The following is a 14454-nucleotide window of genomic DNA, read 5'->3' as shown; positions in this document are numbered from 1 at the left end:
CTGCTGCTCATGCGGGGTGTAGACTCCACCTCCTAGTCACAAACATGAACACATACACACACCACACTCCCTGTACCTGCCCTACCGTGTTAGGCTCTGGAAGTCCAATGTACTCTCCCAGCTCAATTCCCTTTACAATGTTAATGCCATTATAGCCCTTTAAATAATTATCAATGATGTTCTAAATTGTTTCCTTACCCTCTGATCCCTGTCAAGACTTAAGGCATTCCCTGGTGCCTGGTGGTCACCCCCTACCCGATCTCAGTTGTAACACTGGTACCAGTACAGCAACTCCTGCACCCTGTACAACACTTTAGACATTAATCTCTGCTGTCTAGAGGTTCCTCCAATCCCTCAACCTCATTTTCCTTTTAGTGACATTATGGCACTTTTAATGTGTCTAGTGTCCCCCCATTCTCCACCACATTGGTGTTCAAAGGATGAACACTGCCTTTTTGGCTGTGTTCACTATGGTGACCTTGTAGGGATGGCTGCACTGATATACATAGTAGATCACGCTATTGAATTTCCCTACCATGTAGATGCCTTCCTGGGGAAGGGGGTCTGGGAGAGACCGTGTGGTTATTTACCATATGGTACCCCCATAATGCTTTTTTAGCATTCAGCATGGCTGCAGGACTGACTCTTCACAGTGCTGCATGTCTGTGTTAGAGAATGATGTATGTACGCACCATTTAAGGGTGCTTGCTCAGTGGCAAAAAGACATTGTGACATGTACTCCTACATGGCTGTGTACATATCGCAGAACCTTTATGAATTCAGGCCAGATGTAGCGTGCGCACACACACACACACACACACACACACACACACACACACACACACACACACACACACACACACACACACACACACATCACATAATCTCCAGTCAGCAAGAATATATTTTGTTGAAAAGAGAACAAGCTGATACAGATGTCTGAATTGGCTTTTTCTGAGTGAGATCGTCGAACAACAGGTTTTAGGAAATGTGTCCTTTTCCCATTGTAATATGATCTCATAGTCGGTATATATAATTAGTAAGGAATGGGTGGAGAGCCCCCAGTGGAAGATGCAGTGAGGGAGAGTTTTTCCCTACAAAATAAAATGGTATTTCTTGTTCTGTTTTATTTTTTGATGCTTTGAAGTATACATTTAATGTTGATGATTAAAGAATCAGTGATGTGACATTTCGATAAACTGTCAAAAATCCATACTTATGTGTGTGTATATATATATATATATATATATATATATATATATATACACACACACACACACACACACACACACACACACACACACACACACACACACACACGCACTCACACACACACACACACACACACATAGTTTTTGTGTTTTTTTAGGTCACTAGTCTAGCAAAGTGAACACACAAATATGAACATCAATGTGCATTTTACATGGTCTTTGATTATGCGTGATTTCAAAGTTATAAGTAAAGGCACACCACAGAAGTGATTCATATGGGTTCTCTTCCCTACAGAATATATTGTTTTAGGGCTTTTACCATGGAGAAAAGTTTCTAACATTTTTATGAATTTCATGTATGTATGCCAATTTATGATATAACAGATATCCTACACAATCAAATCAAAACTGCACTGCACTTAACAATAAAACATTTATTTTTGTGGACTAGCCTTTAAAAAATGCCTCCTTCCTTTTTAATAAACAGCTTTTGCGGACCAGATTAACAGCTCTCACCACAAACTGTTTATGTAAGTAATTTAGGAAATGTAGTAAGCTCCTTTACCTAACCATACTGAAACTAAAGAAAGCCGGTATACTACATTCCTAGCAAAAAAAATTTACCTAAGATTTAATCAAATCATAATCCCATACTATAAATTCTCCCTCACTACCAAACTCACTGTCCTACTTCAAAATCACAAATTACCCCTCCAAACAACAACGGCAAAACTCAGAAGTATAAACCATTAATCCAATCGCTATCCCTCCTAATTATCAAACAAACAACTAAATAAAAGACATAAAATTAATGAGCTAAACAGTGAAAACTGGAAACATAAATGCAACACTCTAACAGCTTGGATCTTCAACAGTGCTCCAGATATTACAGGGATCAGTGAATATTGAACTATGGACAATAATTATACTTCATCCTTCCAAAACAATAAGCACCACTTCTTTTGGAGTAAGAGACAGAGTAAATAACCAAGGCGTTACCAATCAAAGACAACCCAGAAAATGAAAGCGGCACTTAACAGCAAGTAACACTTCTCAAACAAAAGTCTGTCCGAACTGACCAATATCCCAATTTACATGAGTAATCACATAAAGTATAGACAGTCACTGCTTGTATTCTCCCATCCTACATACGTCTTATGGATAGCATGATAGGTGGTATCCTAACTCATGTCATGAGGGTAATATCATTATAACCCTGGACATTAATGTGGACATTTTAAGTCCAGTGAAGCACCATGTAAACCATTATCTTGCTTTAAATGATCTGATAAATAGTCCCTTCTCCAACAACATCCAACAAAATCTCCAATAAAATCACACATACTGAACTTTTACTTAATAATATCCCTATGAAATGTCTAAACATAACCTACCTTGCTTAAATACTTAGAGATTAACTTCCTAAGATATCAATAATCTCATAAATTTCCTATAATTATCCCAAATACACTAATTATCAAATCATACTCTATGCCTATAAAAGTCAGATGGCTTCAGAACTAAGAAACATGGATCTACACTTTATCAAACAAACTTTACTTCTGCTATCCCTGGTTCTCTCAAGCTTATCTCAAACACATTAACACAAAAAACACATCCAAGAAGGGAATGTGCATGAATATGTATGAATGTGAGCAGTTAACAGTAGGTATTATTTTAAAACCCACTTAAGTTTTATAACTGTTTCACAGGAAGTGCAGTTTACTTGGCTAGCTGTGCTGGCTGCAAATCTTGATATTTGTGCAAAACGGAAAGACCTTTGTGTAAAAGTGTTTATCAGCAGTTTTATGACATCTTAAGAATAAAAGAAAAACAAAGTCTTATTTAAACAAACACAGTCATCTCCAGGTTTTCCTAAGTTATTATTCTTGGCTTTGGAGAACGTACCTAGAAGTCTATAGGAGAACTTGGGAATCAAAAATCTGGCAAATTAGTAATGCCACTCTCCCCCACCACATTTGAAAGAAAATATTTCAAGAAGTAGTGCTTTAAAAATGATAGCTGCTTAGTTGTAAAAAGGTGTCCCAGACAAATTTATACATGCAGTTCTTACAATCATGTTTTTACAGCAACAAGTTTTATATTAATGTAGTATATTCATATTGTATAATTTCAGTTGTTGTGACATGCTTTTAGTTATCCATTTCTAATGTTTTATCTATTTTTAATGTCTAATGGGTACAGCAACCATGTTTTGCCTTATGTATTTAATGGTGACTGAATTCATGGGCTAAACAGTTCTGAGGAAGTCCTATACTTTGTCTGAAAGGGCTTAACTTTTAATTAAATACTGTGTGAATTGTATCAATGTTTGACTTAATCGAAATTCATTATTAAAAATTATAGCAATTGTTTGTGTCTTTCGGCTTTTCCCGGTTAGGGGTCGCCACAGCGGAACTCCGGTCCGCTAATGATTGGTAGTTGATTTTTACGTGCCGAGTTACCAGCCCTGATGCACAACCTTCAATGAAGGTACATTAAAAATTATAGCAATCATATCTGAAATTATGCACAAGAATAAATTGTCTGTTAGAAAAAATTTAAGCAGCAGACACAAATTCACCAAAGTCCTAGACGAACAAATAAATGTAGCTACAAACATGAAATTCCCAAAATAGAAACTTCTAAAATGCTTAGTTCTTGACTCTTGAATGAGTAACTGGATCAAAGTTCTGTACCCAATAGCATCCTTGATGTTTTTTAAACAAATAATAAAAAGAATAATACAACAACGAGATATGGCAAAGAGACATGACTAAGACACATCACATGAACAAAAAGAACTAATACAACGCCAATGAAGCATATATACAGAATATGCAGGTATGCAAAGAAAATAAAAATATGCATAGCACAATAAATTAAGAGAGCAGAAAATACCAATAACCCTTGATGCCTTCTCATTTTCCTACAAGTCAATAGTCTGCAGTTCCTGTATCACAACCTGGCAATTCTGATAGTATGTTTGTGTGTGTTTCCCCACTGCCATGTATATTTCATTATGTATTTGTTATGAAACTGTGATGTCAGAATGAAAATTTAACCTTTCTTACAATGTAAGTCTTTGTAAAATCTTCTGTCTTGGTGGAAACTAAAAAAGATGCCTCTGACTAATACAATAAAATGCCTTTGACAAGCTGCAGTACAGATAATAGAACTCAACTAGCCATGCCTGACAACCTCCATATAAATACTCTGTCAAGACAAGCTACACTATGAAAACAACCTGGTGTGCATACAAAAGTGTGCCCTGTCAGCTTTCTCTGATTTATAAAGTGAAAAAGTGTGAACAATTATCAAAAATAGAAACTTTGATTCAAAGTGCAAAAGGTTCAGTACAATAAGTTGAAGTTATTATACAGTAGATGTTCAAATGATCACTGCTGCAGTAAGTAGCCTTAGCTATATGGGTTATATCATGTCAGCGATATAACAACCAGACAGCTTCCAAAGCTTCAGGGCACCTTCCATGTGCCCAAACTGTCAAGCAACTCAAGCTGAGCCGACTAAAATAATTTTTGGAGCAAAGTCCTTCAGAGCTTTCCTGCCAGAAGAGAAAGGGAGGCTGAGCCCTGAAAAATGAATGTCCATACACTGGCATAAAAACATACCAAAAAAAAACAAGGGGGTTGAGGGAGGGAGTGGCTACTGCAGCTGTGATCATTTGAACATCTACTACCATGGTAGGTTCAGCTTATACATCTGTGTATTGCTTTCTTCATACTGATCACTGCTGCATTATGGGTAGATCACCACAGCTAACTATATTTGGGAGTTGGAAGGAGAAGGGCCCAGGACCCTCTGGAGAATTCTCCTAGCAGATCATGATCTAGACTTAGAGAAGGAATCCAGCTTATAGTGCTTTGTTTATTTTTTTTTATTTTATTTATTTATTTACATTTGTTGACCGGGAGTGTCCGACTGGACGTAGGTCCATTTTCAGCAGAGGCCCTGGGAGAAAAGCTCCACAGTTAAAATAAACAGACAGTAGTTACATTGGATTACATAGCGATTAACAATTTGATTAACATAGCAATTAATTACAAACATATTTACAGATGAAGAACATAGTACATCAGTAGACAACTAGAATCTTTATCTGCGACGTACATAACAGACATTAACAAGTGTTACAATAAGAAGTTCCTCTGTATAATAAGTACTAGGCTTATGAGCATCTGAGCTTGCTATAATCAAGGTAGTTAGTGGGGTGGAAAGAAAGGCAGTGGTTGGATGGGGTGGGTGATATTAGAGTGGGAGTTGCAAGGGCATAGCCAGCATGTTTTTAGGTGTGCTTTTAGTAAAGTTTTGAAGTGGGTGCATGATGGTACGGAGGTAATTGTGGGTGGGAGGGAATTCCATAACTTGGCTATGGCGCAAGAGAATAGTGCTTCACCAGCAGAGTTATTGGCTTTAGTGATCTGCAAGTGATTTTTGTTGCTGGATCTTAGTGGTCTGGTGGTGCGATAGGGTTGGAGTAAATTTTGGAGGGATGGGACATTTAGTGGATGGTTTACTAGTTTGTGGGCGAGTGAGAGTTGATACCATTGAAGGAGGTAAAGGAGTTCAAGCCAGCCCAGTTCAGCAAGTGAGAGACAGGGGTGACTATGGTAGGATGCCCCTGTGGCGAATTTGGCAATTTTGTTGTAGCAGGTCTTTAGTTTGTTTAGATCGCATTGCCTTAGGTTGGTATATATTGGAGAGGCATAAAATAGGGTGGAGATAAGGTGGGAATTTGCTATTGAAATCTTTGCTGCTTTGGTGAGAAGTTGCTTATTTCTGTATAACGCTCCTAGTTTTTTGTGGACTTTTCTTATGGTCATGGATATGTGAATGTCAAATTTTAGTTTATTGTCTATTTCCACTCCTAGCAATTTGGTGTGTTCAGTTGGGTATATAGTGGTGTTGTCTTTTGCTGTGATGTTAAAGTGAGAGTTGTTTTGAGTATGTTTGGTGGGTTGGAAGATGAGTAGTTTGGTTTTGTTTGGGTTGAGTATTGATTGGGCATCGGATAACCAAGTTTCAGCAGAGGAAAAGGCTTCCTGTGTGACTTTTTGCAGTTTGGGTAGGGACTGGGATGAGCAGATGATGATTGAGTCATCTGCGTATTGTATGAGTGTGCCATGTTTGGTGGCAGATGCTAGATTATTGGTGAAAACAGAGAAGAGTAGGGATCCAAGGATGGATCCTTTGGGAACCCCTATGGAGACAGGTAGTTGGGGAGATATGTCATTCTGCCATACAACAGATTGTTGACGGTCAGACAAGTAACTCTGAAACCACTTGGTGACTGATTGAGGGAAGGATAGGTTATTGAGGACAGAGATGAATTGCTTGTGTGGGACCATGTCAAATGCTTTAGATAGGTCTAGGAAAGTAGCAGAGGAGAGATAGACATTGTTTTTATGCTCAAAGATAGTATTAGTAAAGGAGAGTAAGGCAGTGGTGGTGTTATGGTTTGGTCGGAAACCATTCTGAGTATTGGAAAGGAGGTTATTAGTAAAGAGGTAGTCTGAGACCTGAGAGTGTATGCATCTCTCTAGTATTTTGGAGAGTGGAGAGAGAATAGCTATAGGGTGGTAACTGGTTAGTTCTGCGGAGGGGCCGCCTTTGTGGAGGGGAATTATATGTGATACTTTCCACAGTGTGGGAACGTAACTTTCTGACAAAGATCGGTTAATCAAGATGGATACTGGGTAGGCCAGAGCATCGGCTGCGATTTGTAGGTTTTCACTTGGGAGGTTGTCTGCTGCTAATTTGGTGGGCTTAAGTTTAGTTAAGAGTTTTTTTATGTTGGCGGTAGGTACAGTAGAAAAAGAGAAGGCAGTGGGAGATTACTAGTTGAAGGTGTGGGTTGGAGGGGAGGGGGGTTGTTTTTCGCTAGTGATAGTATGGTTTGTGTGAAGTGTGTGTTGAATGAGGTAGCAATATTTTTGGAGGAGTGAGGGATGTTAGGAGGAGGGGTACTGACTTTACCTGGGTGGAGGATGGAGTTTATGGAGGACCAGAATTCTTTGGAGCTGCGTTGGGAAGAGTCTAGGGCAGATTGGTAGTATTGGAATTTGTCCGGTTTTATTAGTTTTTTGACTCTATTGCATAGTTCTAGGAATTTCTGTCTAGTTGAGGGGGGTTTTGGTTTTGTGCCAATGCTCCCAGGCTTTATCCCTGTTTTTCATTTCTGACTTAGTGGTTTTCTGTAGCCATGGGGAGGGTTGTGCTTTGGTTTTGGAAAGTCTTATGGAGGCATGGTAATTAAGGATGCTCAGCAAGGTAGTATTAAAAAATGCAACTGCGTCATCAAGATTGAGGTACTTTAGAGGATGCCAGTTACATTCTTTGAGGGATGAGATGAATGTGAGTGGGTTAAAGTTTAGTTTTTTACATATTTGACAGTAGATGACAGGTTTAGCTTGGTATAGGTATTTTTTCAGTAGGAATGTTGGGGAGTGATCAGTGACGCTATCTGATAAGCAGCCTGTTATATATGACTGGGGGCTCTTACTGACTAGTATCCAATCCAGGGTAGTGTGCTTGTTTGAGTTTTAATTTATCCTGGTTAGTGACTGGACTAGTTGGGTGAAGCCATGAAGGTTTACATGATGGGTTGGATGGTTGCCAGAACAGGATTGCCAGTCAATACTGAAATCACCTAAAATTATAGTTTCTTGGGGGAGATGGTGGAAAGACCAGCTGTGGAGGTTTTCCAGTGGAGGGATGTTCTGGCCAGTTGGGAAGTAGCATCCAATTATGTTGATGGTTTTGCTTTGGTTTATTTTGAGGTTGGTATATATTATTTCTTCATTGCCTATTCGTGGAGCTGATGATTTTAAGATCTGGATGGGTAAAGGTATGTTCAGAGGATCAGCTTTTAGAATGCTTCTAGAATTCAGCCCTTTCCAAAACTCCATAGAAGAAGCTAAGGTCCTTGTAGAGTAGGCTTTGGCCATGCCTGAAATAGATTGTTCATGTTGAGTATAACAAAAGGTAATAGCATTAGACAACCATTTGGAACTATTTTGGCACAAGTTGTCCCATCTTCTTACCTTTACAAAAAATGAACAAGTGATCAGATGACCTGAAAGAGTCAGTTCTGTCACAATAGTACCTGAGTTGTCTGTGGACCTCCAAGGTATGGCACATCCTTTCTCCCTCATTTTTAGCTGCATTAAAGAAAATGGGGAGATGGATAACTTGACTTAAAGTAAACTCAGATACAATTTTCCATGTAAAAGAAGGATTATTTCTCAAAGAAACTCCATACTCATGGAAAATGAGGTAGGATTGACTTATCATAAGAGCTTGCAACTCGGGTACCATTCTTGCAGAGGTCAGAGCAAACAGTAAAACTGTTTTCCATGTTAAGAACCTCAAGTCAGCTAAATTAGCAGGTTCAAATGGAGCAAGTATTAGTTTCTTTAACACAAAATTAAGATCCCAAGAAGGGACCAGTGTTTTACTTGGAGTCCTCTTATACAGAAACCCTTTCAAGAACATTTTGACATGCAACTTCCTTGAAAGAGGAGGATCAATGGCCAGACATGCTGAAATGGCCAAAAAATTAACTTTGATAGAGGAATAAGAAAACCCATAGGAAAGTAACTGATGCAAATATTGTAAAACCGGAGAACAATCAACCCCGAATGGGTGCTGGTTATGTTGCTGGCACCAACTAAAAAAAAAACTTTTGCTAATATATGATCTTCTAGTAGTAGGCTTTCTCTCCTATATTAGTACCAGCTTCATGTCCTCAGAAAACAGGCGTCTCAAAGGAATTAAGACCCTATCATCTAGGAAGCCAATTGAAGATGATTGATGTTGGGGTGAATCAAACACCCCTGGTCTTGTGTGAGTATATCCATTTTATGAGGAAGCTTGTGATAATTGCACCTGGCCATTTCCAAAAACAGGGAGAACCATAGTTACCTGGGCCAAAAGAGGATCACCACCATAATCTTGGGGATTCCTTCTGAATCTTCAAATGTACCCTGGATATTAGTGTAAAGGATAGAAAGGGATACAGGAACATCCATGTCCAAAGAAAGGAAAGGCATCTGTCTTCCAGGCCTTCTTGCATAGAGTCCTGGAAAAGAATTTTGCCAGTTGACTATTCAGAGAGGATGTAATGAGGTCTACTAGGAGAACCCCTCACAGATGGATTAAATCTTGGAAGACCCTAGGATATGTTTCCATTTGTAAGGGTCTGCCCTGCTCCTGCTCAGCTTGTCTGCCATGAAGTTTTGCTCTGACAGAATGTAGGATGCCTGTAGAGTGAGACTGTGCTGTGAAGCTATAGCCCAAACTAACATGGCTAGCCTGCAAATGAGGGGTACAACTTGGATCCCACTTGCTTACTGATGTACAATATTACTGTTGTATTGTTTGAAACCACTTGAATAGGTCCTGGGGACCAAAGATGGTTTAGAGGATTGAGTGTCTTGATCAGAACAAGCATCTCCTCAACATTTATGTGCTTGCATTTGTCTTTGGTGTCTACATCCCCTGCTTTTTTTTCACTTTTGAAACTACTTCCCAATCATAGTTTGAAGCATCTGTGGTGACTGACTGCTTTGTCTACATCTTTGGAATTTATATCAATTTTTAGTAAAAAGTTACTCATTTGTTTTACCATGGCGTTCCCTTTTAAAATAATGTATACTTGGGAATGACTATTTAGCATTTTGCTTTTTAAATGTACATATGATTTTGTGACACTTTTTTCTTGTGTATTTTTATTTCTTAGGAAATATACTGAATTTTACTTGGGTTTGACTGTGTCAAAATATTGTGTTTTTTTGTATTGTCACAGTCTTTTAACTACATCAACAGTTTAGCATGTATTTAAACTATGCCTGAGGCTTTTTGCATTTTACTTCTTCAGTTTAATGCAGGCATCTTGTTGCATAATTTGTGGTTAATTGATAGCAGTTGACTTCAATTAACTTTCAGTATTTAACTGCTTGTGTTTGGTTGCCTTTGTATCCTCTGAAGAAGCCACCATATGTGTGTGGCGAAAACGCTGTGTTTTTCTGTTTTAATAAATTGCGTTTAGGACTGTGAGGGCTTCTGCCTTGTTCTTTGGTTTCCTTGCTTTCAGGCTTTGGGGCAGAAAGAGAGAAGGGGAAACCATGATTTTTAGGATATCCTTTGCCTCCACCAAGTGGTTTCTCTTTTGACAAACTTCAGTACTGGGAGCAGAAAAGACAAAGGCTGTTGATTCTGGAACCAAAAAGATTTCAGATACCACTGCATATTTCTTATGTGAAGCCCTGCCATTGATGTTATAATAATCACAGATGCCCTGAGACTCAAAATCCAGAGGTATTCCCTTGTAGTGGCCGAAGTCCGAGTAGAAAATCTATGGAAATAGATCTAAATAAAGATGTATTTTTCCTGCAGGAGAAAACTTCTTTGAGGTGAAATGTCTACAATCCTGCATAATGGAGTCAAGAAATAATTTTGAATGTTCTCTTAGAATCCCAGGCTGTGCAAGAGATCTTTTGGATCTTTTACTTTGAAAAAGACTCTGCAAAGATAAGCAAGTCATCTAAATACAGAAACATGTGAATACCCTGTAGCCTGCAATGTGCTACAACTGGAGCTAGATGCTTTTATGGGCACTCAGGGTAGAGTGGCTAGTCCAAAGGCTAAGGCAGTGAACTGATAATATGATCCAGACACACAAAACTTTAAGAATTGTCTGAAGTCTGAATGAATAGGAATATGATGACAAACATATTTTAAGTCTAATGTTCTGAAAACTTGAGCTTCTGATAGGGACCCATAAATATATATACATGTATATATATATATGTTTGTGTGTGTGTGTGTGTGTGTGTGTGTGTGTGTGTGTGTGTGTGTGTGTGTGTGTGTGTGTGTGTTTGTATATATATATATAGACACATACACACACACACACACACACATATGTATATATATATATATATATACACACACACACACACACACACACACAAACATATATATATATATATATATATATATATATATATATATATATATATATATATATATATATATGGGTCTACTACGGTTGATTGAAAACTCACTTGACTGAAAATGAAATTACTAGGACCACTTCACTGAAAGCTCACTTCATTAAAAACTCATCTCTTTGAAACTCATTTCGTTGAAAGTCATAAATGGCCTTTTCCCCACTGTAGTGTGACCCTGGAGTTAGTATATAAAGTAAGGGTGGTGTGGGGGGGGGTGTAGCCCGCCACATATTATAAACATTTTAAACTATACACAGTGATACTTACAAGTGCAATAAATAACTGTTTCCAAAAGAGAATATATATAAACAAGATAATTAGGGGGCTACAGAGATTTCTTTCCTTGATGTCAGTATCAAGAGGTTTGATAATGGTTTACTGAATACAGGAATACATAGGAAAGCATGCTTTCGTAACACTTTACTACACAGGACAAGCATGCATCCGAGATATGTTTTCAAAAGTGTGGTTAAGGGCCAAGCAATAAGAGCCTCCAGGTTGAACCCTTTGGACTCAGGATATATAGAGGATTTAGAAGATCTAAAATGCAAACTTTTAATGAGGGGATATAGTACGACAGAGGTTGAGGAAGCAATTACTGGTATAGAACCTCTTAGAACAACCACAGCTTGTCCCTATTTTTCCGAGAATCTAGTTGTTAACAACATGGTTAGTCCTTTTGAGACTCCATCTACAGTGAAGGTTTCAGTTCATTACACTTCTGATATCCATTCAATAATAGGAATTTTTAGGAAGCATTTGGAAATATTACTACTTGATGATACTATTAGAAATATAGTAGGTGAAGAACCTAGGTTTGTATTTAAAAATAAGAGGAATCTTAAACAGTTACTTTGCTGTTCCCATAAAATGTTAGAATTTAATAGTGTAGAACAACAGCTAGGAACTAAATCTTGCTTTAAATGCAATCAATGTACTTACATAGATGATGCAAGAACTTTTGTGCGCCCAACTACGCATGTAGTATATACCCTTACTGCTACAGCTAATTGTCAAACACGAAATGTGATTTATTTGGCTAGATGCATAAAATGTAGCGCATTCTATATAGGTAAAACTAATAGAAGATTAAAAGAAAGAATAAGAGAACATAATTATAACATCATATTAGAAAATAGTCATTATGCACTTGCAAAACATGTAATGGATACTGATCCTACACACCAATTTTTATTTTCAGTATTACAAGTTGTATATCCCAATGCCCGTGGTGGCGATATTAAAAACTACACCGAATGATGTGAAATCAAATGGATCATTAAGCTAAGGGCAGATAAAAACCCTGGCTTAAATGATAAAGTTGCACTGAAACCCATCTTGGGTAATAGGAGGCTGAAGGCACATCATAATTATAATAACAACAAATGATGGTTTCCCATTCCAGCCCTTTGCTTCCTGTTCTTGTATTTTCCTCTTGTTCTTTTTTGGTTAGTTTTATACACGCATTGCATACATAGATATATACGCATTAGCGCTTTTCTTTTGAACGCAATGCGTGAATATGTCAATATTTTTACACATTTTTATTAGTCTTACGGACGGATTTAAATGTTAATAATAATAGAATTGACTGTTTTATACATATATATCTTTACATGTTATTAGAAGTGTTGTGAAACATTTTTTTAAATATGATTGCCATATATCTGATAGTAATCATATACGTAATGTTATTCAATTATTAATTATATATTAGGTATGCTATTTGAGGTTTTTTTAAATCCAGCAGGAAATGATGTCATGGGTTTTAATTAACTATGAGTATTTAAATGTTGACTTTTGTGATGTTTGTAAGTCTGAAGAAGCCCAAGTGGTGAAAGCGCTTACTCTGTTTTAAATAAAAGTTCGGACGTTGTTCTTTTGGCAATTTCCTAGTAGTTTATTGTTTATTCATTTGTTTAATTGTTGTTGTATTTGCTGCCACATTGTTATTGTGAAAGACTGTATACAAGCTGTGGCTGTCACGTGGATGCAATCTACAGTTTTAATTTTTATATTCATTATTACAACAGCTTCAACGGGACACTTATTCTTTGAGAGCTACCGGGCCATATATTCATTTCTATACATACATATATATATATATATATATATATATATATATATATATATGGGTCTACTTTACTTACCCGAAACGTTATTCACCGACACTCCGTTGACCGACACCTAAAGACCGACAGTACGAAATACCGAAACTGTAACACGCCGTATAAGTGTACCGTACATCTACAGGGAAGTAGCCTACCATGATCAGTATTTGTGAAATGCTCACAAATACTGATCATGGTAGGCTACTTCCCTGTAGATGTATGGTATACTTATACAGTAATGCTGAATATTACGTGATTTGCTGTTAAGTGCAATTGTCGGGATTACGATCGTTGGCGTGTTACAGTTTCGGTATTTCGTACTGTCGGTCTTTAGGTGTCGGTCAACGGAGTGTCGGTGAATAACGTTTCGGGTAAGTAAAGTAGACCCATATATATATATATATATATATATATATATATATATATATATATATATATATATATATATATATGTGTGTGTGTGTGTGTGTGTGTGTGTGTCTGTGTATATATATATATATATATATATATATATATATATATATATATATATATATATACATAAATCTATCTGCCTCTCTCTCTCTCTCTCTCTATATATATATATATATATATATATATATATATATATATTTCTCATTATACTATCTGGTTTACTCTAAATGCTTTTACCTCTTCCATTCTGCATCTTTTCCTAGTTTTCTCTAAATTCTAACTTATTAGCTCCTGTTCAGTGTCTTCTTTTCTACTTTTATATATCACTTGTGCTTATCATAGCAACAAGGAAACAAAGGAAAGGTAGAAGCACTGCTAGCTCATAGATGCTTAGGCATATATCATTTTAAATAGACATACTTAAAAGTTCTTGCCAACTTAATAAGCATTTAATAGCGTTGACTCCTACTCTTGAGTATGGCTGTACGTGATAACTCTGGTGTAAAATTGTGTCCAGCCATCTCGTCATCAATACTAGCCTTAAAGGTAGCCAACATAAGTGTTCTGCTTGATCTGTACTGTATTCCATTGACTGGGAATATGTTGAGACAGGATCCCATTCCTCTAGCTAGTCTTGGATATATTTTACTATAGCTTTATGTCCTTAGTGCAGGTATCTGTAGA

The 14454-nt window shown here is 37.2% G+C and overlaps 1 protein-coding gene across 3 annotated transcripts in view; it reads right to left on the bottom strand.

Moving 5' to 3' along the window:
* The window catches only part of CHST1 (carbohydrate sulfotransferase 1), a 162318-nt gene that overhangs the window by 135593 nt on the left and 12271 nt on the right, over nt 1–14454 (bottom strand). The gene's annotated exons all lie outside the window — the stretch shown is intronic.

The sequence above is a fragment of the Protopterus annectens genome, chromosome 9.part0, assembly GCF_019279795.1.
Source record: "Protopterus annectens isolate FY-2018-M chromosome 9.part0, PAN1.0, whole genome shotgun sequence".
In the NCBI taxonomy this organism is placed as follows: Eukaryota; Metazoa; Chordata; order Ceratodontiformes; family Protopteridae; genus Protopterus; species Protopterus annectens.
The sequence above is the reverse complement of the archived record's forward strand: the minus strand, read 5'-3'. Positions and strand labels throughout refer to the sequence as shown.